The sequence below is a fragment of the Hippopotamus amphibius genome, chromosome 11 (genome assembly GCF_030028045.1).
Source record: "Hippopotamus amphibius kiboko isolate mHipAmp2 chromosome 11, mHipAmp2.hap2, whole genome shotgun sequence".
NCBI lineage: Eukaryota > Metazoa > Chordata > Mammalia > Artiodactyla > Hippopotamidae > Hippopotamus > Hippopotamus amphibius.
In genome coordinates this window covers 6,932,041-6,959,674 of record NC_080196.1, presented here as the reverse complement: position 1 = coordinate 6,959,674, position 27,634 = coordinate 6,932,041, and the positions used below count along the sequence as shown (strand labels likewise).

The following is a 27,634-nucleotide window of genomic DNA, read 5'->3' as shown; positions in this document are numbered from 1 at the left end:
TAAAGCCAACTAATATTACTAACATTAATAATAATAAACTTTGAATAAAATGTCTTATCCAAAAGTTAAAATAGAGGGCATTGGTCACCTGAGGATGACACATCTGCCTGCCTTTCTGTTCTTCAAACACACCAAGCTCTTTAACACATCAGAGCCTTTGTACTTGATGCCTCCTTTGTCTGGAATGTTCTCTCAGTTCTTAGTAGGATGGAAGGCCATACGTACTGCAGGTCTCAGCTTAGATTTTACCACCCCAGAGAGGTCTTTCCTGACTATCGTACCCCTCTCTGGCTTTTACTTTCTCATCACCTTGTTTGTCTTCTTTAAAGTACTTACCACAATTAAAGTGAATCTTTCATATTTATATTTATTCCACTTATTTGCATATTTCTGCTTTCTAAAAAGATGCTGTTGACAAGCAGCAAGCCTTCTTGTCCAGTCACTCCTGGGTCTCCAGGCCCTAGTTCTAGAATACCTATTTTGTAGTAGGCAACCAGTAAATATTTACTGAATGAATGAATGAAAGGATGAATAAGTGATCATGCAGCTTGTGTCTCTCCCAACCTCCTGCATTGTCCTATGTGTTTATTTACTTCCAGTTTCTCCCTTCTCTTGAAATTGCTATCATATTTTTAAAAAGTAATATGGGATAATTAACCACTCTAAATGTTTCTTTTTAAACCAGGGTCGAGGATGTGGGGGCTGCTGAGACCTCTATAAACTTGTGTTTTAAATGGTCTGAGATACAATCTGAACAATTTCCTTGATGTTTTATTAGAGCTGGTAAATCATTTATTGGGGCAGCCTTTACCTAAATCCTCCCCAAATCCCCATAAAATGCATTTAACACAGAATACCGTACTACCCAGCTTCAAAGATATGTATGACATTGTGTGGGAAATATTTGCTGCTCCAGTGGAGTAAGTTTAAGCGTAGACATTTTCTTTCTCTCTCTTATATGGTCTACCTTTTCCTCTCCCCCCCCACCTCCCACTATGCCTCAATTAAACATGCTGATGTTGGTAAATTTGGTAGATTGCTAAACCTTCAGTAAATTATAGCTTCCTTTTTTTTTAAATGTATAAGAATTTTAGCTAGTCAAACGCAAGTTTACATTGTTTGTAGCTGCCAATCATTTCTTTTTAAAGCTTCCAAAACATAATTTTAAGACTGTTAGATTTTCTCACCCAGAAAGATAGCCAACTAAGTTGTCTCTGAGTGTGTAAAAGAGAACACCATTCCAGCACATCTCAGCCCAGTGGGCCTGCTGCCTGTAGTGTCAGGTGATCAAAGATGAAAGACTTCTGGGCTGTTCCTGGTGGGGTTTGCATCACGGCCATCTTTTCTGGGTCTCAAGCCTACAGCTGCAGGATGTTTATGTTTTCTCTGGGATGTATGTTGTTGTGAGAGGATAACGCTCTTCTCCTCGAATTTTATTTTATTTTATTTTATTTTAATTTTTTTTTTTGATGTGGACCATTTTTAAAGTCTTTGTTGAATTCATTACAATATTACTTCAGTTTTATGTTTTGGATTTTTGGCTCTGAGGCAGGTGGGATCTTAACTCCCTGACCAGGGATCGAACCCACACCCCACCCTGCATTGGAAGGCGAAGTCTTAACCACTGGACCACCAGGGAAGTCCCCTTCTCCTCGTATTTTAGATAACATGAGATATGCAAGGTCTCCCTTGATACTTTTGTACTAGCTGGTTTATTTCCATCATTACCCCTTCGCTGGTTGGCTCTGTTATATGCTCTTGTTAAATCCTGCACATCTTCTTTGTGCTACTCAGCACATGGAAATTAGGTGTTCAGTAAGGCCCTTCCCCCTTTAGACAGCAAGTTTAATAAATTTCACAGGGATAGAGATTAAGTCTGTCGTGTTCTTCCTGGCCTTCTCACAATGATTGATAAATTGCAAGCACTTAATAAATATGTATTGAATTAATACATGAAAAATAAGGGTAAAATAAGAATATTGGCATTTCCAGAAGGAAATTCTGGAGAACAGACCAATGGGACAAAATGAGAGTAGGTGTTCTGGGCCAGTTTGTCTGTGGTGACTATTGTTTTCACCTGTTGAGCATGTTTCCTCCCCAAGAGTTCCTTCATTCACCCTCTTTTATGATTGCAGACCACTCACCCCCACATACATACATACACATGTACACATACACATACACACACCTACATTCCCCAAGGGCTTGGGCTGTGATGTGTATTATGTTCCTGTGACGGCTATGATTGATTCAGGTGTGCGCACGTGATCTGAACCAGGCCGCGCAAGCCCTTTCGAAGGATTTTATATTTTGTTACTTGGCAGTAGAAATTCTATCTTCTCTGTAAAGTATTAAGTTGAAATGATTTACGTTTGATACTCTCTGTGGCCATGGCCACCAATTTACCATCCCTACTTCCTCTACTACCTCTTGTTAATATTTCACATTTATAACCTATTTGAAACCAGTTGACGCAGGAGTTTAACTGATGCTCTGTAGGTTTTCTAGTCAAACAAATAAAAGGTGTCCTAGAGGCTACCTCAGCTTCACATTAATGATGGATAAAATTATATGCATACCTAAGAATATGTATTTTAAGTCAAAAAATATATTGTCCACTGGGAAGCTTTTATGTATTTTCCAATGAGAGGAAAGACTTCAGGGACAGAGTTTACAATGTCCACTCAGTTAATTACATAAATAAGCACTCATTTGCCTGTGTAAGCAGAGCCATAGAATCTCACTGCCTGTGGAGTGAATTGGGTTCCCTGCTTCCTAATGCAGTCCCATCATCTTTGCACAGTGATTTGTCCCATGGAGTAAGTCAGATTACATGTTAAGTTCCTCTGAAAGTACTGCTAATGATTGCTTCAAGGCAGTAGATATCATTCCAGTAGTTTAAAGAACTTAACATAGTTTTCAGAGGTACCTAGCTTGCAACTGGGAAGGGTTCCGTAACAAGACAATCTTAAAATGTTTCCATTAACATTCAGATTCAACTAGGTGGGTAAGCGACCAGAGAATCACACACTTTTAGAGCAGGAAGGGATCTTGGGAATGATTTAATTCAGCCCTGTTCGTTTATGCTAGTATAAAACGGAGACCGATAGAAGTTAAGCAACTTGCCTTAGGTCAGACAGCTAATAAGGAATGGAAATGGGATTAGAACCCACTTCCTTTCAATCTCAATCCAGTCCCCATTATAAAAAAATAAATTCTTTCTAGAACTCTGCTAGTTGTTTTATAGTTCCCTGTTTCTATCAATTGCAAGCTGCTTTGATATTTATTAATACATGGAGGAGAAAGTGCTGATTCTTAGGAAAATGCATATAATGGATTAATGTAAATTTCCTCCTGCTAAGAGGATGAGTAGAGGGGAGATGCCAAGATGTTTGCTAAATGCACATGTTGCTGGCTACACAGAGTGGCATTTTTTTGTGCTCTTGGTCAGTCATTTATGTGGCTGACCTACATTTGTTGCTTGGGAAGGTATGAGTTAACTATAAACATCACAACAGGAAAGTTATTCTTTAATAAAAGTGATACACTCTCCTTTTTATAACTCACATGTGATTTGACATTGAAATAAAATGCAGATGCTACTTTGATTGGCGTATTCCCTATTGTGCTTTTCCAAAACACCTTCACATATGGTCTGCCTCATTCCTGAGAAATGACTTGTTGTTTATGTCATACAAACAGAACAGATTGATTTTACAGTGAGTAAGGAGGATGATGAATTGTACGTTGGAGAGAAATCCTTGTCTCAGCAATCTAAACACTTGAAAATAAATGTTACCTTTTGGAAAAGGCTCTTGTGATCCACTCATGATCCCTTCAATGTATACCCCCTTCCTAAGGGTTAAATAGATAAACACATGCAATCTCAGCAAATAAAAGAGTAGTTATAATCACCTTAAAATATAATTTTTCTTTTCACCATTTAAATATATCCTGAGTCCCAACGGTTGAAAAACTGGCAGAGTTGTCCCAGAGAACCAGCCTCCAAATATCTACCTCGATATTGTATCTGCCCTATGACCAGAATAAAATGTTTCTCATCTTGGTGGGAGAGTAGTATTGTTTCTTTATTTATCAAGTGATTTCTTAAATATAAAATTCTTACGCTAAGAAGCTTTCTTAGGGGTCGCCAACGTGTATCCCTTCAGAATTATTCTGCACAATCCAGAAAAAAATAATGTTGTATGCTCACTCCTCTGACAATAGGCTAACCACATGCGCTTTTGCAGAATTTTACAGTTTATAAATCTCTTAATCTCATTGTCATACTTCTTCTTTTTTCATTTGGTTTTCACAATATCCTGGTGATAGATAGTCCTAACCCCATTTTACAGATCATCTCACCAAAGTCCAGAGAGATTAGGTGACTTATTTTCCAACACTCAACTAGTTCATCTGTGTTCCTCTCCAGTTCTCTTTCCACTATCGCGTGTCACCTATCTGGCTGGCCTCAGCGTCATGAGGAGACTTCAGTGTGTGCATTTGCTGGCTTTTAAAAAATAATGTTTTAAAGTATTACTGGCATATTCTAGAGTTGGGTGCCTGTGGGTAAAGGTAAGATGCCATGGAGGAGGGATGCTACCCAAGTTAGCTCTAGAATGGCATAGCGGAGCAAATCCCCACAGAGGAATATTCCTGACAGCAATTTATCAACAATCCACATGCAGTTGGGTGGCTATTGACTGATGTCTCCAACTTATTAGGTGTGGCTAAAGCATGACCACGTAACCCTACTAAGAAGGAACACATCTTATTGGCTAAGTATATAGGCTCTGGGGCCGTAATACCTAAACCCAAACAGATTAGCTTTACGAATTACTAGGTGAGTAAACTCAGAGAAGTTTCTCAAATTACGGGCACATCAGTTTCTGCAAAAAAAAAAAAGTCGTCTTTAAAATGGAGCTAGTACTACTTGCCTTACTTTAGTGAATTCAAATATGTATGTTAAAAAAATGGATCAGTGTAAATACTCGTAGCACATAGCTCAATAAATGTTAGCTATAATTACTGCAGGATGCTTCCCTTCTCTCTCCTGCCCTCCACAATGATTTGCTTTCCAGCCTATATTTAACTATTAAAATAATGACCTGTTTATTTTTGAGAAACAATCGGTGTTTTCTAGTAAATGAAAGACCTGCATACAGTGCTATACGTCAATCATATCTCAATAAAACTGGAAGAAAAAAGTATAAAAGAAAAATAAATAAATAAAGACGATTCCCCCTAAACAAATAAACAAACAAATAAATAAAAGACCACAGTGGGAATATCAGATGTGAATGGCAAAAAAGAGATACCAAAGGAGTAAAGAGAACGTGTTAGTTTTCTATTGCTGTGTAACAAATTACACACACTTAGCAGCTTAAAATGATACACATTTTTTAATCTCATGATTTCCATGGGTCAAGAGTCTCGGCACAGCTTAGCTGGCCCTCTGCCTGGGGTCTTACAAAGAACAATCAAGGTGTTGGCAGGGCTGCATTTTTATTTGGAGGCTTAATAGGGGAAGAATTCCCTTCAGCTCATTCAAGTTCTTAGTAGGATTTATTGCCTGGGGCTGTATCACGGAGGGCCTCGGCTTTTTGCTGCCTATTGGAGATCACCCACAGTTCCATGCAATGCGGGTCTTTCACCATGACTATTCTTTCATGAAGCCCACCAGGGGAGTATGTCACCTCTGGGAGGGCCCCTGAAGCTTTTACCTGATTAAGTCAGGACCTCCCACGATAAATAGGATATACTAACTCCAGATCAACTATTTGAGATCTAACTACTTCTGCAATACCCGTTCACCTTTGCCATTTCCTGTTGGAAAGAAGCAAGTCATTGGTCCCATGATCAGTCCCACATCATAGCACCTTTTCCTCATCTATGTCTATGTTAGTATAATAACAATACAAACTTTCTTACCATTGGCATCATAGGGGAACTCAAGGCTTTGACCCTCGTGACTTCCCTTATTTATTATTTATTTATTTGATTATTTATTTATTTAATTTATTTTTGGCTGCGTTAGATCTTCGTTGCTCCACGTGGGCTTTCTCTGTTGCCACGAGCTGGGGCTACTCTTCGTTGTGATGCGCGGGCTCCTCATTGCCGTGGCTTCTCTTGTTGTGGAGCATCGGCTCTAGGTGCTCAGACTTCAGTAGTTGTGGCACGTTGGCTCAGTAGTTGTGGCTCGTGGGATCTAGAATGCAGGGTCAATAGTTGTGGCACACGGGCTTAGTTGCTCTGAGGCATGTGGGATCTTCCCGGACCAGGGATCAAACCTGTGTCCGTTGCATTGGCAGATGGAGTCTCAACCACTGCACCACCAGGGAAATCCCATGACTTCCGTTACTTATAAAAGCAGAGTTATGTGTTGTTCTGGGCGCTGCTGGTCGCACTCCAGCAGCCATCCTTCTTGCCTGTATTTCTAATTAGTGCTGCTGCCTCCAGTGATGGAAAATGATAGACACCTTCCCAGTCTGTCATGCATTGGGTGCATGGGTGGTCATGGACCCAGTTCTGGCCCATGAGATGTAAGAAGACAGCAGCTTGGGCTTTCTTCCTCTTAAAAGGGAAACAAGGAAGAAGGAAACCCCTCTTCGGCACTCTTATTCCTTCCCACTTGGGCCCTTGCTGTATGGATGTGACTCTAGAAGTGTCCACATGAGGAAGAAAACAGGAGAGAGACCAACCCAGCGCCCTGGTATGTTAAGCTATTGTTTACAGCCTCCTCCTATCTGTCTCAAGGTTTATGTTACAGGAGATAATTAAATGCACTTATTGTTAATACTCTTGGATGAACATTCTGATGCTCATAGCTGAAAGCAACCTTAATGAGACAATGAACCTGCAGAAATGTAGCCCCACCGCATCAAGGAGCAGGTGTTCTTTTCTTCAGCAAGAATCAAGTTTACATCGTGTCCTAGATTCTGGACACATAGTATTAGAATCCTCTCACATTGTCTGGATCCAGCAAAGCATAGTGTGTAACTAGTTGCTTTTGAGTTTAGTACAATTTGGAAAATGGGCACAGTATGGTGCAGGAGGTTCTTCTCCATGGATACCACACGGATTCAGTTGGAGAGGTGGAGAATGAGGTGAGTAGAATTAATTTAGCCAACTGTCTGGAAACTTAATATGACATCAGTGATAAGATTTAAACATCCAGGAGTTTCAGGTTATGAGTCAGTCCAAATTCAAGCTGCATGATTTAAATGATGAAAGGGCAAAGCTGGGCAGGAAGCAACGTAGGGATTTATCTGATGCAAAAACACAAACGACCAGTAACATTGATAATGTTCTGCTGTAATAGTTTGCAAACAGCATCAAGAAAACAATTGAGTGGGTGTATTTTGAGCTTCAGGCATTGTAAATTCTTTCACTCTCATATACTTTATGCCTTCTTTAATAAACTGGAGAGTCTCGGGCCAGATTCATCGGTGACGGTAGGTGGTCATTCATTTCACAATCCACTAATTTTCACGATTATTCAGTATTTTATGCTACCTAAACTGCTTTGGATTTTGCCTTACTCAAATTGTAATATGGCAATAGCTTATATGATTTCGGAATCATTAATTCAATTGGCGTTCTCAATATATAGTGTTGCAATCTTCTCTCTCCGAAGAAAAACAAGAATTTAAATTCTTAAATGTGCTGATGGTATAAAAAAAAATTTGTTTTTGAAGTATACATCAGTGGCCTGTTAACCTCTTATGTCTTATTGAAAAGATGCAGAGTGAATAGGAAATTTCTAGGAAGGGAAATAATTGACAGCAATTATGGTCTAACCCTACCTTAAAGAGACAAATGTATATTTACCTTAAGTTTGTGTCTAGCTTAATAACTGAATTCTTACATAACATGGGACAAATAACAATAACCAGGCTATTTAATATTTTAAGGCCTTTTAGTTTTTAAGTGCTCTCTTTGTGTGACATTTTACAGGGATTTTGCCGGAATGTACTGTGAGGACTTCCAGCACTAAGCTCCATCTCCTCACCCCTCGTTTCTACCATATTCCTCTCTTCCTAAAACTTGATGCTTGTTAACAGCTTCCTGCTGAGTTGTCATAAAATCTAAGCTAATAGTTTCAGGGGAGGAGCACTTACTATATTTTAAGGCTACCCAACTCATTTTGGATATTTTGACAGTTGGAAAGTTTTTACCAATATTGAGTTAAGATCTATGTCCCTGTTTTTTAAATTATTAATACCAGTTTAATTTATTAAAATCCCAAGTCAAAAGCCAATCTATGCATTGCTCTATTTATTTATCTTCTAGCTATCACCTCTCTCTCTCTCACATCTATCTTTGCATTTATCTCAGGATTTAAGGGTGATAAATATTTGTTACATATCATCATTTAGATCAATTAGTTATCAGATTATCTCAATTTCAATATCCCTCACCATTTTCTTATCCAATCACCCCCTATAGTAATGAGAAACTTACCACTAAGTAAACAGAGCTCTACATTGATGTTTTGGAAGACCTCAAGGATGGGTACAGATGTAGCTTCCACCTCTTAGGAGCCCAAAGAACAAGCACAGTATACCATTTTCATTTAAGGACTAAAAAAAAAAATAATGGTTTAGTTTATTTATGGTAGGTACTACCTTGCTCTTAGACATCTAGTTCTCTCCTTCCAGGCACACAGAGGACTGAATTCTTTAGTCCCTTTGCAGGTGAGCAAATTCATTTGAACTCAGTAGGTCAACTGGTTAGGAGCAGAGTGGGTGTGTGTCTTCCTGTGCAAAGCATTTAATTGCTAGGGTGAGACCTGTTCTCTCTCTTCCCTTGCATAGTGGTTGTGGAGGAGGCCTTGTGTGGAGCGGGCAAGATGAACAGATCAAAGCAGCCTGGATCACAGACTTTCATATGGAAGAGAGAACATCTGTCCTATAGACAACTTTACATGAATAAGGAATAAACTTTTGTTGTATTAAGTCATTGAGATGTGGGAGTTGCTACCATAGCATAAGCTAGTCTCCATGAATTAATCCAATGGTCAACTCTTAAGGTCTACATTCCCTAGAAATGTATAATTTTCTTCAGAAACTATTTGGAAATGGCTTGTGATGGAACTGAAGTATGGGAGTGGGTCTTTCAGCCAGTGATGAGTGACCCCAAACTGCTATATCTTTACCTAGTCCATGATTTTATTTAATCCTCAAAACATCAGGATGAAGTTGTTAATATAATGTCCATATTACAAATATGGAAGTGATGTAGTTTGCTGTGGAAGCATTTTTAAATTGGGAAAAAATCCCAAAGGCCTCGGAATGTATCATTCAAGAGTTTTCAAGGGTTTGTTGCAGTAAGAGGGAAATAATGGATATATGTGATAGTCACCTTCTTACATTCATCAACTGTTAGCATCCCTACTTTTCCACCTATCATATATACTAAAAGCCATCTGCCTCTTGTATTCTTTGGAAAAAAGACAGTCATTTCATTTCCGTTCCTGAGTTGTCATCTATGGAGGTACTTTTCCAAGACATTCATATTTCTATTGGAGTTTCCCAGCTCCTCTTGTGCTGACCTCCATGGACCAGTGAAGTGGGTCAGGCCACCCCCTCTTCTCTTCACTGGCTTTTCACCAATTTCCCATAATACAACCACTTATGAGGCTTATGAGTATAATTGATTCACTGAAAGTTGGGGGTATCTGAAGAGAATGCAATATGAGAGAATCAACTAAAACCTTAATGCTAAATATAAGCGCTCTCAAAGTTCAGGGGAAAAGAACCACCTTTTAAAATTAAACCATTTCCAGGATATTCCTACATGGATGTTTCTGACTTCCCAACTTTGACCTTGGTCATAAGGTCTGCCCTTCCTCCTCCTTTCTGAGAAAGTTTCCATCATCAACATATCAACATATAGTATCTATTTCCACTCTCCTTTATGAAAACTCTGCTCTTTATGTAAGGGTTTTGTCCTCTGATCATTCTCCTCTGTCCATGGAGCTAATTTATGGGCCCCATAGACCTCAGCAGGAAGTTTCCCAAAGATGGCATTGGGAGAGTCCAGGGGGAGCTTTGACCCTTCCAAGTGCCTTCCTCTCCTCAGACTCTGTCAGCTTGAGGTGCATCTTTTTTTCTTACTGTTCCTGATATTTAGCCAGTAATTGCCTTGTAACACACACATACACAACATATTACATGCACACATACACGTTCACGGCAAAGACAACTCAAAATTCTCAGGGACAATTCCGTCTATGTTCATAGTGAAGAAAAGAAACATTTTTCTAAACCACAATATCATTTTCACTTATTCCCTGCCCTCAAGGGTGCTAGTAGTTAGCAGTCCTGAGCCTGACAATAGCAGGTCCCAGAGACTCTTCATCTTCTTCTTCCCAATTTAAGTCCAGGATCTCCCAGATCAATCAGAAGGCCAGCTGCCCACTGATGTCCACTTTGTAGCTATATCAAAACCCAGATGTGAGAGTACCACTTTGTTTACCTGATACTCAGGAACATTCTTAGGTAGAACATCTTTCTCACTTCCCTGTCCAAACCATGGGCTGAAAATTGGGACAGGAGAACTTGGTCTGCAAAGCCATTATAAATCTAGCACTAATTTTAAAACAATTACTGGCATACTTCTTTCATGTAGACAGGAATGCATATGTGTGCTTCTTCATATGTTTCCACTATTTGATGATAGTCTATAAAATTCTATAAATGCATCAATGCACATGAATTTGGGGGAGGCATTAATTTTTCTGTTTGTCTGGCTATAATGAGATGATCTCGTGCCATGAACACATTCCCTAAATAAAAGTAATGTTTTTAAAACTGTCATTAAACTGTCATCCTCCTTCACACACTGTTTTGAATTTGAGATAGTAACCGCCTCACCCTGACCCTGTATCAGATCAGCTCCTAAGCTCTCTCTCTATTCTTTCCTTGTAACTTGTCTGGCAAACATTCCCTTATTTCCTTTCTTTTTTGATGGCTAAATTATTGTGATATCCTCTCTTCCTGACTAACAGAAGTTCCATTCAATCCTGCATGCTAGGCACTAAATAGAATGAAGGATTAAAAAGAAAAAGAATATTTTTCATGATTTCCCACTGTTGTCAGGAATACATAACTAACATTTATTCAGTGTCCCTTCTGTATGGATACCATGCTAACTGCTTTGTGTGTATCGTTTCTCAATCCCTCAACAACCCCGTGATGTAGGTAATAGTGTTGTCCCCATTTTTTACAGAAGAGGAAACTGAGGCAGGGAGAGATTAGTTAAAACTGTCACAGTCACACATCTGACAAGTGGTCAAGCTGGGATTCATACCCAGGCGGGATGAACTACAAATCTGATCACCATGCCATGCTGCTTCCAACTACAAATGGAAATAAAGGTGAAACTGCTTTAATAAAATTCCTCAATCCAGCAGTTAGTGCGTCAGGACTCTTTAGCAGGCATGACCTCCAGCCAACAGGCACAGACCTTTGACATGGCCAGTGAGTCCTATGGTGTGAACTTGGCGAGGAAGAAAGCCATGAATTACCCTGAGGCTTTTAGAGGTGTGGGCTCTAAGGAACACAGGTGGAAGAATTCCTGTTTTCTTTCTTCGTTTTTTCTTTGCACCATTTTGAGAGAGACATTTGTTGCACCCTGTGGATCTAGAACAGGAGAATCGAGCTCAATAATAGTAAATCTTAAATTTATTCTTATCTTGGGTACCTTTCTGATTCTGGCTGATAGCAGATTGGAATCAAGGGAATAACTTAAGAGCAGCAGTTCTCAGGATATTTTAAATTAAAGTTGTTTGGGGATTTATCAGGTCTCAGAAGTCTCCTCTAGATAATTCGGTTTATGGATTTGGGAATAGAGATTTTTATTCTTATTTTTAATTTGATTTCTGACCTTTCTGTTTCTCTCTCTTCCTCTCTCTTTTTCTCTCTTTCTTCCCTCCATTTCTCTCTCTTCCCAAATACATTAATTTTAAATTTGCTCCTCAATAGTTAAAGCAAATAATAAGGCAAAGAGTTTGAAATAAATGGCAACCCATTTGGAGTTCATTTAACCTAGTTTTATTTTTAATCCACGTGGCATACCAGTTTTCTCTTTTCTGTCTACTAAAGAGTATGTCTTCTGTTTATTACATTGATGGGGAAACTGAAGCTTGGACATTTAAATACTTTGCCTTGTGACACAAGCAAGTAAGAGTCAGAGCTGAGATTCTCACCTAGGTTTCTTAACCTCCAAGTTTATAAATGCTCTATACCTTCTATAGACATCCTCTTCTACACCTTCTATAGACATCAGAGCTGAGATTCTCACCTAGGTTTCTTAACCTCCAAGTTTATAAATGCTCTATACCTTCTACAGACATCCTCTTCTACACCTTCTATAGACATCCTCTTCCACACCTTCTATAGACATCCTCTTCTATATGCCGTTTCCTTGAAGGCAAAGACTGTGCATCATCATGTTTTTATGTCCAGTATCATGGAGAAGAGTGACCAGCATACATAACTGCTCAGTAAGTGTTTTCGGAGTTGCTGTATTTCATTGTCTCTCTCTGTCCTTTTCCCCTTTGCAGATTATCATAAAAAGTTGTAGACTTGGCTTTCCATCCATTCTGTTGACAGACCCTTTCCCCAAAGTGCTGCCTTTTGATTAGATTGGCCTCAGCCTCTGAAAGCTGGACACCCTCCAAGGCTTGCTGGTGGAGATTTGACGCCCTCATTTGACTTGGAGAGTGGCACTTCGGTGGCAGTAGTGGCATAAATCCAGTAACTAATGGGAACATCAATGATGGGTTCAAATCTGGGACACATTAAGGTAATTGTGTGGACACAGCAGCTCTGGAGACATGAATTTTCATTTCTATCTTGATGCTACATTTGAACCGACGAGCTTCCCAATGATGTACTCGCAAGCTTAATGAGAGCCGCTATCTTCTTATCCAACTGTTCGGCGTTGGAGGGGGTAGTATGGAGGAAATGCACTTCCAGTCTTTGGTGTTCTGCCATGGGCGACAGTATTTGGATGCCTCTGTGATTTTTCCAGGTGTTGGCCGTAGCTGACCTAACTTCCTGCCAGCTCTTAATGAAGTGGCTCCAGTGCGGAAACTATCAACCCATCTCTGAGGCCGTTTGCTCATGTATTTCAGCACGACCATCAGCATTTGTCTGCAGGATTTCCTGAGAGGGGTTATAATGGTGGCTGACTGTCTAGCGGGGAGAAAGGGAGCTGTCCATGGGAGCAGAACTTAATTTTTTGTGATGATGCTTTGATCTTTGATTGTATTATTAATGGGGGTAATGCAGGGGGAAAAAATAAAACAGAAAATATCAGCTCAAGTCATTAGTACGCCATTCTGCCTTGTGAGAGGGAACCCAAAACCTGCACCAAAGCTGAGTGAGCTTTAGATGTCAGAGTATAACAGGGAATTAGGATCCGATGGGATGCGCCAGACTGGGGAAGGCTGGAACTCTGTTTTAGGAAGAACCAAAGAATAAAGAGGAATTAAGTCTTCCTGCTTATTTATTCTTTCATGTACGGATACAGTGCACACTCACCACACTCACTTATGAGCACTGACTATGGACTTGGTGCTAAGGATACAAAAATGCGTCAGACCCAGCCTGTACTAGCAAAGCATTAACAGTTTACTCAGGGCTACTAAATCCATTGTTGTGGGACTACTAACTTGCAGATGTAGTAACTATTGGTTGGGGGAGTCAAGTAAGTCATCAAAGTACACTCGGTTAGTAACTATCAAATCTAGGCGCTGGATTCAGGTTTTCTAAATCATGTGCTCCTTGTACAATGATGCAGCCAACAAGCATCAGTGACTTAATCATAAAGAAACTGAAGGAATAGGTTAGGAACTTCTTCCACTGGGGACAGGGCTTCAAGAGAGGATCTTGAGTTACTGAGGAGCCAGAGGATGGAGAATTTTGTCTAGGGGGAAATAGTTCCTAGAGAAGTAGGTACCAAGGACATCTGGAGCCCATAGCAACAATTGTCTATGCCACACCAAGGGGCAGCTTTCAGAGGACTTTTATTATAACTCCATTCCTGGGCATCAGGATTGATTTTTAGGGTTGGGAATAGGGTTGGTGATGAGCTATTCTATTGAATTTAGGGATGCTCAACGACTAAGCTGAGAAAGCTAGGTTTAGGAAGCATGGAGCAAACTAGATGATTTTATCTAGTTTGTTTTGAATAAGTATATTTTTGAATGACTTCTTCAAAATATTTGAGTACTGATTTTACAGAATAAGTACTGTTAATGTCAACATACACTATTTCCTTTTCAGAACTAAAAACATCATCAAACCTCAGCATTGAAAAGGATACTTTACTAACTAAACATTTATAACCACAAGTTGAACAAAACGTATTATGCTTCATATAGACCGACTACAGGAATTATGCAAAATAAAAGGTTTAACTCACAATTGCTGTCGGTTTGAGTAATTTTGTGGGATATCCCCCAGAGATATCTTCATCTGGAAATATGGCTTAGTGCAGTGGTTAAGAGCACAAGCTATGTAATTTACTACTTGGGTTCCAATCTCAGCTTTATCAATCAATAGTGTCTTATATTAGGTTTGTGCCTCAGTTTCCTGAGGCATAATGACAGCATCTGTCTCCTAGGGATATGGTGATGATGAAATGGGTTGCTACAAATAAAGCACTTAAAGCAGTGCCTGGCAAACAAGTCTCTTACTATTAATGTTTAGTCTTATTGCTATGGGCTAACCCAAATTCTTTGTGATACTTTCTCCAATTGCAAAAAAAATAAAAAAATAAAAAATCAGCCATTTCAAAACATGTAAAGTTTTTCTAGCATTCCAATTTTTTAATTACCTGTTGCCTATTTTCAGAAGACAAAGACAAGGAGCACCTCCTTTTCTGTATCCCAAAGGGCTCAAGAACAGAAGGGAGCATTATCTCCTTTCTGTGGTCAAGCTCAAGAGTCTTGGTGTCTGTGCTAGTGTGATGTATCTTTTTTTTTTTTTAAATAAATCTATACTTTTATTAAGACAAAAACTGACAGTGCTGGTATGAAGTTTACATTTAAACAAAACTTTTCACAGAAACCTGACACATGCCTAAAAGAATTTTACAACAGAGTTCTAGATGCAGGTCTAGACAATGTCAAGAACTGATGGATCTCATGATTCAAGACAGCATTTTGGGTTTTAGTTAATTCTTAGGATTAAAAAAATTTGTTTTAAAGTGAATCACTGCCCCTGTATGAAAATTTAATCTTCTCCTGAGACCAGGGCTTTTGAAATCATTCAAACTCTTGAAGTGATTCAGTGAACTTGTGCTGTCAGTGACTGAATCCTGCCACCAATAGTTTCAAAGTTCAAAAGACAGAGGCTCCAAGAGTTTTCCACCCTGAGAGCACCGGCCTTTATCTTTCCCTATTCTCCCACCTCCTGTACCACCTTCTGCCCTTCCCCAAATACTTCAGCCAGTGGCTTGAATGGAGAAACTGATATTTATAACTTCATAATTGGAAAAGAAAGGGTCTTCTTGTCAATTTCAAGAATTAGCACCTCTAAGACAGAATGATCTGTCTTGCATATACACTCCAATAAGATTTCCTCCTCAACCAGTTTCCATCCCTCAAATGGCAGCTTTGGTAACTTCTTAACTGGCTTAGTCCTTTGTTGGGAACAGCATTAAGCTCAGGCAGGGAACACCTTGGCTTCTAAGTTTCAGGCATTCACAGCTTTTAAACAGTCTCTCACGGTCCTCATTTAGGTAACCAATGACATATTTTGAAAGGATAAAATATTCTGGACACAGAACCAAATCATCATTAGTTGTTCTTTCCTTTGTTTCACCATTTCCCCAATCAGGCCCCAAATTTTAACAAAAATGTTCCTAACCTGTCTCCCTTCTTTCCCACCCCATCCCTCTCACCCCAAATAATACACCAGTAATAGCCAAAAACTACACACATGCTACGCTGTAAAAATGCAGAGTTAACACTATTGGGAAGAAGCCTGTGGGTTGTGGAGATGCCCTTTGAAGATCTACAGTATCTTTTGCTCTCCTACATCCCATGCTGCAAGTTTTGTCTTTCATAGAAGGCCCTTTGCTTTTCTCAGCAAAGTTCAGAATGGGTTGCCTTGAAACACTGACCCTCCTTCCCCTCCAAACTATACAGCATGGAACTGCTTTAAAGCACTTGGGCTGCTGTAGGGCCCAGAAACTATACTGGCTCCTCAAAGGACATCTTCTCAAGCCACCTCTATGGTGTCAGGACAAGTAGAACTCCTTCTTTCCCCACCCAAAACCCACAGTCAGATGTGACAGGGGCTGGTACTCAGGAGAGTTCATTCTTGTCATCTTTTTTTGTCATCCTCCTAGGAGGGGCAGGAACGCCATGTCAGCCTTTCCTCATAGAAGGATATGACAACCTGTGGGCACTTGACATTGGCTTCCTCGGCAGGGACCAGGTCAGCCTCATCAGAATTCTTCCATTTCATCAGGAACATGAGTTCTCCACTGGAGTCTGTAGCTCCAATAATCCGCTCCGGTTCCAAACCCTGGACAGAGCCCCGTGGCTTTTCTGACTCTTCTTTCTTCTTTGGTTTGCTCTCCTCCCCTTTGTCTTCCGAATCAGAATCAGCTCTGCACTTGCCTCCCTCTAATTTATCTGTCTCGTGCGCTGTTTTCTGTGACTGCAGGAACTCGGCAGCGAGGTCAGGCAATCCAGGTTCCCTTCTGGCTCCCATGTGGTGTCCTCATCTCAGAACCTTCCACTTTAGGAAGTACTCCACTTTGCCCTTTACCACTTGATGGTGGAGAACTTTTTCCACCGCATTCTTCTTCCTCCTCTTCTAGCACCTCCTCCACGTTCTTCTTGTTTTGTTTTTTCCCCATAGTGCCCTCCAGCTTTCTGGCATAAAGTGTGACGCTGCTCAGAGCAGTGCCCACGAACCCAAGAGGAATTGGTGCTGCGCTCCTGGCGCGTCTGGTCAGGCCGGCCCCGGGGAGTGGCGACCAGAAAAGCAACCTGCTGGTGGACATTGATGGAGAGCCTCACTGAAGCGGCAGTACTGCAGGCCCCGGCCAACGGCCTTCCCTCAGACGAACAAAAGAGGGGGTGATGTATCTTCTCTTTCCACATCAACCACAAATACCCAGCATGAGAAGCTGGCTTGTAGCTAAGGGTCTACTACTCAATTCTGCCCTGAAGATTGCAGGTCCTAAACAGAGTTAATTACTAGAGGCAGGAGAGGAAATTCTCCCCAATTCTGTCCCAGTCCCAGTGCTGAGGGCACTCCGCGTGGAATCTATAGCAAAGGCAAGCCATCACAGAGGATAATTCATTTCCCAGTGTCTGGGGGCTCTCCTTGGTCAGTGCAACGTGGGTAAGTACACAGGCTGTTCTGATGGGTGTTAGACTGGTCTTCATAGAATGTGGTTTTGGGCTATATTGTGGGGAGAAAAAGTGACTTGCAGCTCTGCTGTACATAAAATAACTAGTCTTCTCTGCATCCTGTGACGTGAAGGGATGGACCATGCGTGTCCGTAACATACATCAAGATAAATGAAACACTGGGGCTTCCCTGGTGGCGCAGTGGATAAGACTCCACACTCCCAATGTAGGGGGGGCCGGGTTCGATCCCAGGTCAGAGAATTAGATCCCACATGCATGCTGCAACTAAGGATCCCGCTTGCAGCAACTAAGACCCAGCACACACACACACACACACACACACAATAAATATAAATGAAACACTATAAAACACATCAATGAATCACTTTGTTCCTTTGACCTATATCACGTTAAATATGTGTTTTGCTATCAATTTATCTGTCTGGAGCCATGAATAATGCCCTGTTTCTCAACTTACTTAGTTTTCCAGTTGAGCCCAAGAAGGAACTGTTATAGCATGGGACTGTATACCACCATCGACTCATAGGGGCCCCAATTCATAGAGTAATACAGGTATGGGACACCACAGAAAATATTAGTATTACTTTTTAGGTTTTGAGAAAGGTCTGTTTCCTCTCATCTTTTTTGGTAATAAATATTATGTATTTAATCTCTGGATGAACATTTTGAAAGTTTTCCACATGACAACTTTTTTGAGCCTTTTTTCATTATTCAAGATAACACTGTTCTCTGTCTTTTTTTTCTTTTTCTTTTATTTTGCACAGTGCCTACAAATTGAGAAATACTCTGATTGTTTCCCATATTAATTCATCCATTGAACAAATATTTAGTGAGTATATACTATGAGTCAGGCACTCTTGCTGAAACTAGGGGTGCAGAAGGAAAATCTCTTAGAGATTTTAATTCCCTGAATCTGAACTGTTATCATGCTTATTACTTACAGTGCTGCAAACATTAGGATGGTCATAGACTATTAATAGCTACTTGTTGGTTGAATCAATTTATGTAAGAAAAAGATCCATCTTCCTTTCCATTTTTTTAACTGAAAAAACAGAAGTTTTAATCTAAGAAGTAACAAAAATAGAAAGTTATAACTAATCCCATCATTTCTTCACTTTTGGTTTCCCCTCTTTCCTTACTCAGCACCAACAATCCACCATGCATTCACACATGTCTGGCTGCCAGGTTATATTCCTTATGAGTTGGTGGAATCCCCAAATACTAGCTAATGTTTCCTCCTTTTGCCAATAAGAATAGAAGGACAAGTAAAGGAAATCAAGGGCTTGTACAGTGCTATTCTCCAGATTCACAAGGCTTTCATCTTAAAGTATTTGACATTGTTCAAGGCACCATATAAATTTCTCAATGTATTTCCACACTAGTCAAGTTTCTCTTGTTCCTTCCCGGTAAAATCTTCCTTAATATAAAAAGTAACTGAAGACAAAAATTATGTAAATCTAAGAAGTAAAAAGACAAACTACAAAGCTCAAAAAACAAAAAAAAAGGAACTGAAGACAAAATTCACCAAATCTTTTGGCTTACTTTTCTTCTTGAAAGACCAAGGATATGAATGATTTCTTTTCCTGGATTTAGGAATATAAAATTGTTGTTAATTCAAACATTACAAATTACTGTAGTCTTGAGCTTGTAACCTTTGTTTGAACTTATCAAGAGTGTCCTGTCATATTTTTAACTGTTTCAGTCTAAACAGGAAGTTATTTGGGGGTGGGGGTACAGAGAAATTTTTTTTTAAATTTGTTTTGTGAATCAGCATTTTAATGTCTCAGAGGTTCTTGATCAATCTTATTACTTAAGACATAGGATAAGCTATTTTTAAAGGGCTTTTAACTAGCTACTGCTATCAATTTGTTATGCACTGTTTACCAGCTAATCTCCAATTTACTCTTATCTTTGATGTTTTCTTTCAGTAAAGGAAGATACTTTGACTTTACATGGCCAGTACACTATCTTTTTTAAAATGTGAATGATTGTATTATTTCTTTACTCGCCTGATAGTTTAAATCCTTTTTATTACAATTTTGCAAGAATTGAAAGCAAAATTGGTAACCTTTCAGAAATAGATCCTCATTCTTGGTTCCTTCTTCACTTCCGTAAAAATGTTTACATGTATTTATAAACAAGTTTAATTGGTAAGAGTTCTCTTTCTTTTGTTAATGGAAAGAATGCTAACTTATGTGACATGTTTCCATTCAGTCTCATTGATGAAGAACTTCTTGTGGGTCATTGTAAACATTGCATTTGAATCTCAACAGCAAACAACAAAGGCCTTTACACAGAATGTCAATCTCTACACTCAGCTTGTAAAAAAAAAAAAAATACAAGCCAAAATGTTAAAACAAATAATGAAGTTCTTCCTTATAAAAGCAAGTATTAAATTGCTTTTATAAGGAAATATTAAATATGACATTTATGTCTCTGAATAGTAATTATAAGAGATATATCTTGCCAGCTCACAAAACATACCCTTTATCTTGGTGAATAATATTTTGGCAAATGACTATAAACTCAATCTATGCTCAGGGAGCCAACATTCCTTTGCTCAGGGTGCCATGTTTTCATGTAAGCAGAAAGGGTAGGGGTGTCCCCGGAGAAAGAGAACCAGGCACAGTTTCCTTGGCAGAAGAGAAGCCATTTTTGGCCCAAGCTATTTTGTGGTCTAAGCCTGGCCACAATGCTTGCGCTTGAACAGGTCTCAGTAATTAAGGATCTTAAGGGAACAAAAGAATGCAGGAACAAAGAACTGTTATCAGGCAAGAGAAGTAACAATAGCAAAGATACTACATCAGTTGTAAAGACTCCCAGTTCTCTTTCAATGGTAAAGATTAGCCTGAAGCGCTCAACCACTAGAGCAGCTGGAACCTAAGGGAGGATGAGGTTGACCTTTTCTGACCCTCATGACTTCAGTCAACTAAAGCTTGGGCTCTGTTGACCTTCCAAGTCCCTTCATGAATATGCGTGTACTTTTAGCTTAAATCTTCCCCACTTTTGCCGTAGGGGAGACACTGCTTGTGAAAGATCCGAGGTGATCTCCTTACTTGCTTCAAGCAATAATATAAATCCTTCTTTCTCCCAGTCTTTGGCTTGATTGTGTCTTTTGGCTCCACACCCACCGAGAGGCCAACCCAGTTTTCAGGTAACAATCATTCTTTTTGAAATAATAGACCTCTTCTGCTTTGGATGGCAGGTCAGGATGCTGCGATAAAACATCCTTAAGATTCTTAGAGGCCATTCGTCCTGCTGAAGGGGTCTACTAGGCACTGCCTTAAATCATTTTCAGGTCTTAACAAAGGATCTTACCCTTGTTTTATTCTTAATCAAGGCCACGCCCTTGATTTATTCTTAATTCTGGAGACATTTCTTACTGAGAGACTCGTTTGCTGGAGGAAGAGATAGAAGATGAGTAGCAGTTTTATATACCAACCCAGCAAATCTTGGCCCTCTATATTAACAAGCTGAAAAGTCCTTTCTGGAGCTCCTGTCTCTCTTGAAAGTGCTGTGTTATACACGAACAGAAGCACCAAACTCGTAAGTTCAACATTCTGTCTAAAGTTTCCCTTAGCCAGAACTGTAAGTTCTTTATGCACATTTTCTACCATCACCCCAAGTGATGGTGTTGCAAATTGTTCAACCTCTGTGTATTCCGTGGGACCAGTGTCCTCTGGCAGTTTCTCACTACTTTTCCTTCTACTAATAGGTTCCTGGCTACTTTTCTATCCTTCCCCCCATCAGTCCATCTCCTATCAAAGCCAATGCCATGGATTTTAAATGTTCATTATGGTAGCACATTTTTAGCAAAACCTTCTGAAACCAGTTTTTAAAATCAGTTTTCTACTGCTGAATTAAAAACAACAACAGCAAACCCCGTCACTTCTTTGCTCTGCAAAACAGCAATCTGAGTCAGGTTTATGGGGCCATTTTTCTGTTAGTCTCGCCTGGGATTACTCATACGCTGACATTTGGACTTCCAGTCTTCCGAATTGTGAGAAAGCAAATTTCTGTTGTTTAAGTCACCTAGCCTGCGGTATCCTGTGATAATTTGGAAACTAATAAGGGCCCCACATTTTCATTTTGCATTAGTCCTTGCAAATTATGTAGTTAGTTCTGGCTTTTTAAAGGATAAGTTGATCCTGCTTTTTGGGTGACTCTCATCTAACACTATATATGAAAGGCGATTCTAGGAAATATAGCTCCCAGTTTATCTAACTTGGCAACTCAGCATAGGAGAGCTTCAGATTACTAAAAAAGCAAAAACGTGCTCCTCCATGCTGTGGTCACAGTATTTGTGGAATGTCAACTACATATTTAACACTTCCCTGCACCCAGAGATGTTGGGATGAGTATACATATTATGGACCCTGGTCCTGTGGAAGTGAATTTCCATTTACCTGAACCTGTTCAAGGTGTAGTATTTGACAGAGAACCTGAATGCTTCTATAAGTGTCTTTATCTTTTTAAGAACTGTAGTTGGTGAGACCTATGTGCTTTATTTTTATTTTTTAATTAACTAATTAATTAATTAATTGGCTTCGTTGAGTCTTCGTTGCTGCGCATGGGCTTTCTCTAGTTGCGGTGAGCTGGGGCTACTCTTCATTGTGATGCACGGCCTTCTCATTGTGGTGGCTTCTCTGGTTGCGAAGCATGGGCTTTAGGTGCATGGGCATCAGTAGTTGTGGCACACGGGCTTGGTTGCTCTGCAGCACGTGGGATCTTCCCGGCCCAGGGATCAAACCCATGTCCCCTGCATTAAAGCCCTATAAGTGTCTTTAAAATTGTCTTTTAATTGACATTGCATCTTGACATTTCCAGTTTGAGTCTTAGTTTAAAAAAGGAGGAGAATTTCCTTGCTCTAAAACCATGCACCTTCTGAACTTACATAGGATTTGACATATTTACTCCTTGCCACCAGGGTGTATGAAGCAGCCACGACATCCTAGCTACAAATGCATATTCATTCCTTCGTTTATTTTATTGTTAACCTTTGCTTCAGTGCACTCACAACAAGATTGTATGTTCTATAGCTGGGTTTTAACAGTTTTTTAATTTCAGTTGTTGCTGGAAGCACTGTATTGGAAATTAGACACTTTTAGTACTTCATTTATTGTTGATTTATTCACCCCTCTTGTCTATAGATACAGTGTCACTACACTATGGTTTCCCAGTTCTGGATGCAAATGCCAGTGTTTAGTGCATGATTCTTGGCAACTTCCTGGCCTGGATTTGGCCATGCCAGCATTAATGCCTGGTGGCATCTGGCTTTCTGCTCTTCATTAAATGGGAGAAGACAGAAGAGAAGAGTAATGTTCTGATTTCTTGACTGAAATGGTTTCAGAAAAAAAATTGCTAATTCAAATAGACCTCAGGCCTCAACTTCCCATGGGAAGAGCATTGCTTTGATATTTATTTTTGACACTCTTGCAGTCTTCCAGTAAATGCTAATGTTCAAAGTTGTGCAATTTCTAGGGAAAAAAGCATTAAATTACTTAAAATACTTAAAGATCTTCGAAACATTCTAAAAATACGTTATTTGAAACACCCTGGTTTTAAAAGCATAATTTTCATGGCTCTTTCCTTAATGTTTAGAACAGTGTCAACCAGATAAATGGTTTTGTGATATATATATATTTTTAACATTGAATATTGAACACAATGGAAGAATTATTCCAGGGTATCCTGTTTCCCCAAACAATTCCATTGGTCTTAATTTCTCATTACACAACAGCATTTACGAGGAATTAGATCCTAAAGTCTAAATAAAAGCATAAGTAATTCTCTCTTTCAACACTAATATTCACAGCAGTTATAATAAAACCATCTTAGTTTGTGTTAAAATTTCCCTATTTTTTCTGTTTAATAATTAAAATAGCATACTTATTTGTACAGGGCTCTGGAAGAGAAGGTCTCAGGGATGTTTTATACTTGCATTAGACTATTAATATTGTTGCAACCACATTTAATGTTTTCCTTTTTTCCTCATTAATTGGCTAATTATCTCATGAAATCCTTCCCATATTAGAAATTAGTTGAAAAATAGTGCAAAAGGGGCAGTCAAAGTCACACAGCAGGGTGTTCAGCCATCTCCTCACGTTTCCCAAGGGCAGCTCGCAGAGATGTTGAGGGCCTTGTTCTCCCGTTTCAGAATGTCACCTCGGAAGCAGGCTCACTTCTCCGTATCCTTCGTATGGAGAGGATGCTCCACCAGTGTTTATTTAATGGGTGACTAAGTAGTGATGCCATCATTTTCCTGTCATGACAAGGTGGTTTTGAGTCAGCAGAGTTGTTTGTCTCCAAGATATTTCCTCACCACGAGCTCTTTCAGGTGTGTGCCTGATTCCTGTCCTTAATATGGATAAAGTTGCGGTTCAGAAGGTTGATTATTCTGATTGGAACTACTGGTCAGCTGGTCACTGGTTAGTTGCTTTGAAACCTCGTCCTGACTGAAACTAAGGAAGGAGAAACTGTTGAAAAGCTTCTGCAAGGGCAACCCTGTTCATCATGTGCGTTTTCCTACTGTTTCGAAATCCAGCACAAACTGTGGCCACATGAAGTGACACTCATGCCACTACGGGTGTGTCATACGTTTAGACTTAACCACCACCTGCGAGTCACTGTTTCAACTGAGCTCACAGCTAAGCCCTGTGGTGCACAGCGATTCTGAACCTAGTGCTTATTTCTGTGCTGCAGGAACAGAGACTCGGTGTAGATACTGCCCTCTGAGCTCAGCATTCAGTGTAATTGACTCCCTGACTTTGTCTGTTTGTTTATTAAGTCAGACTTTTCAAAGGAAGCCTTATCTTTAAAGGAGAATAGATTTTCCTCCAATGTTGGAAAGTTTGGAAGCTCTTAACAATTAGCTCTCCCAGGTGTATACATTCTGAGAGGAAAATCATAATAATTTGACACATTAAAACAATTTTTTTAAAGACTTATTTTATTATTTATTTTATTTTTGGCTGTGTTGGGTCTTCGTTGCTGCATGCAGGCTTTCTCTAGATGCGGCAAGTGGGGGCTACTCTTCTTTGTGATGTGTGGGCTCCTCATTGCCATGGCTTCTCTTGTTGCGGAGCATGGGCTCTTGGCACGTGGGTTTCAGCAGTTGCAACACATGGGCTCAGTAGTTGTGGCTCACGGGCTTTGTTGCTCTGTGGCACATGGGATCTTCCCGGACCAGGGATCACACCCATGTCCCCTGCATTGGCAGGCAGATTCTTAACCACTGCTCCACCAGGAAAGCTCAAAAATGTAATTTTTTAAAGCAGAAGAAATAGATTAGCTTTTTCCTCTTTATTTTTTATTAGAAGTATATAATTCAGAATATGAAAAATAAAGAGTAAGTGGGTCTTTTTTCAAAATTAGTTGATACTCAAGGCCTTTTTAGGGGGAAACTTTCCCTTCTCTGTGGAGAAAGATGGGAGTCACCTAGATTTGTCTTGTAACCCTGCCATGAGTCTCTTCTGGGATTCTGCTTTTCTTTTCTTATAATTCTCAAACTCTTACCCCTTGGCCAACCCAAATCCTTCCAGTCCTTCAAAGTCCCCTCAAGAACCATTTTCTCAGCAGATGATTCCTAAACATTCCCAGCTACAGTGAGCTCTTTTCCACCCCAGACTTACCAGAACTTTCCAATTAGATAATCAACAATCGGTGTGTGGCATGTCTTCCCTCCCCAGGGAAGAAAAGAAGAGGGACAGAGACCAGGATATTTCTGCTCTCTTGTTCGCCTAAAATAGTGTTGGTTGAACTAGAGGTGATGAACAAAAGAATATCCAACCTAATCAAGTAGACTCTAGTTGGCAAAGGCAAGAACAGTGCTTTCCCACAGTTTTGAGATTAAATATAACTTCCAGCTCCGTGGTATTGCTTTCCAGGTGGCATGGTTTGCAGGAAGGAAAAACTGCCACCATTGAGTTCCTGCGGGCTTTATGCTTGCTCGGGGGACCTGGGGATTCAAAAGGAAATAGAACCTATATTGAATATGAGGGAAGACATTACCAACAGTGGCAGTATAAGCAAATGGCACTTGTTATTTGTTAATCCTGTACAATTAACACTGACATGGGGAAAATACGGTTTGCAGGACTACAATGTAATCACAACATATCCCAGGAAATCATGTAGGATTTAATGGCAGGTGTGAAATTAACCAATGCTATTTTCATAAATGCCATAATTAACCCAGATTTCCAGGAAGAAGTCTTTAAGGTTTCTGTAGAATTCTCTGTAGTCCTTATGCATTTGCTTGGGAAACAGTGGGCATGCCCCTAAACTGGTTGTCCCCGTGAGTTTTTTCTAAGTAAAATGGTAAATATCAGAACCGTGTTTGTTTATCCGCCGCTCTTCCCCCTTTGTTTCCTGTGTTTTAAAAATGTGCATTGCAGATATTTGTTCATGTTTAATTTTGCTTCCACTAACAACATTCTCTGTATCTAGCTTTGTTGTATTTGCCACTTAAGAATGCAGAATTTATTATTATGTGCTTAAAGCAATCATTTAACACTGACATTTTAAGTATGAGAATAATCCAAGTAATTGTCACCCATTCAGTTGACTGAAAATATCTTTACTTCCTGAGACAACTAATTATAATGCAGTGTTACTATCTTTTCATTGTCGACATGTTTGTTTTTGTGTTTATTTTGGTTTAGGCTGTCTTCGAGAACATCCCTAGTCTCAAACTTGGCAATCTGCCCTTCTTTCTCGGCTGCTTTCAGAAAATAAATGAAAACACTATAGCAATGATCCTGAAGGAAAACAAGAGGATTTTCTTTTTTCATAAGCTTTGCTCGTGGTTTCAGGATTTTGGATTATGAATTGTTTCTGAAAAATCTAATCAATTGCTATATAAACAGAGATTAATTTCCAAACATACTCAAAGATTCTAGAAGATGATATCAAATATGTCAGGTACTATGCTTCCACGGGGCTGTTCACCATTGTAGAAAGATCCAAGGTAATCTGTTTTTGGCTTTGTAAGACTTCGGTTCAAATTCCTAGTATGGCTTTTACCCCACCAGGGATTCTGCTATGATTTGCCTTACACAGGAATTTTTCACTGTCCTTCCTTTTGAAAATCCCTTAAATTCAGGAATCTATAATTTCCTAATTTAGTATTGGATGCTTCCATTCAGAGCTAATTGAGAGGGCAGCTATGTATTTCATTCACTTTTATCACATCATACCATATCCTTTTCATCTAATACCTGTACCCTTAAATTACCTATTGAGTGTTTTGTTTTGTGTTTACCAAGTTAGACTTAATAATTAGTGTTGTGAGGGATAGTACAGGAAATGTAATGTTTTACATAATAACATGTTTTCACCATGTTTCTAAACTTACTGCGTACGTGTGCATGTCGTCAATTGCCCCCAGGGAGATGCAACCCCAGTGCTGTGAATTGCTTCTGAACACACACATGCACACACACACACATGGAAGTTTGACTGGGAATGTTTTGTTAGAAAATCTCACAGTAACCTCTCTAAATGATACTTGCTGTTCATGATACAGGTGATGTGGGCATTTAGCAATCATCCCATCACCTACAAAACATACGTACACGGAGCAGCAACCACAACAACATCTAAATACATAATCCAATTATTGTTTCACATCTGTCATTCAACTGAAAGATTGTCCTGAATACTATTTACAACAGAACTATCAAAAACTTGGGTTCTTTGGTTTTCTAACTTTTAGTGACTTGAATGACATCATCAAGGCAAATGTGTTCCATCTTTTCACAGTATTTTCTTTTCTTTTTTTTTTAAATTAAAAAAAAATTTTTGTTTTTGACTGCACAACATGGCTTGTGGGATCTTAGTTCCCCAACCAGGGATTGAACCCAGGCCCTCAACAGTGAAAGCTTAGAGTCCTAACCACTGGACGGCCAGGGAATTCCCTTTTCTGTTTTTTTTTGGTCGCACTATTTTTCAACATACATTAATTTTGTTTACTTAGCATATTTGTATGTAATGCCAATTCCTATTCTAGGTTTTGCAAGATTTCAGAAACTGAATGTAGTACACGGTCAGTATCAGTAAAGAATGCTTTAAAATTGGCAAAAAAGAGAAAAGCCTAACACCAATGGCCTACACAACGGGGAGTTCATTTTTCTCACATGAGAAGGAGTGGGTCAGAAGGCAGTGGCTGGTGTTGTTTCAGCAGCTTAGCTCTGGGAGGATTCTGGCTTAGCTTCTTTCTTTCTACCCTTCACA

At 39.6% G+C, this 27,634-nt stretch overlaps 1 protein-coding gene and 1 pseudogene across 1 annotated transcript in view; one reads left to right on the top strand and one right to left on the bottom strand.

The window, feature by feature from the left end:
* Nucleotides 1-27,634, top strand: part of LOC130831595 (orofacial cleft 1 candidate gene 1 protein-like) — a gene marked incomplete at its 5' end in the record, with an annotated part of 175,328 nt that overhangs the window by 127,991 nt on the left and 19,703 nt on the right. The gene's annotated exons all lie outside the window — the stretch shown is intronic.
* Nucleotides 16,341-16,881, bottom strand: LOC130831072 (chromobox protein homolog 1-like; annotated as a pseudogene).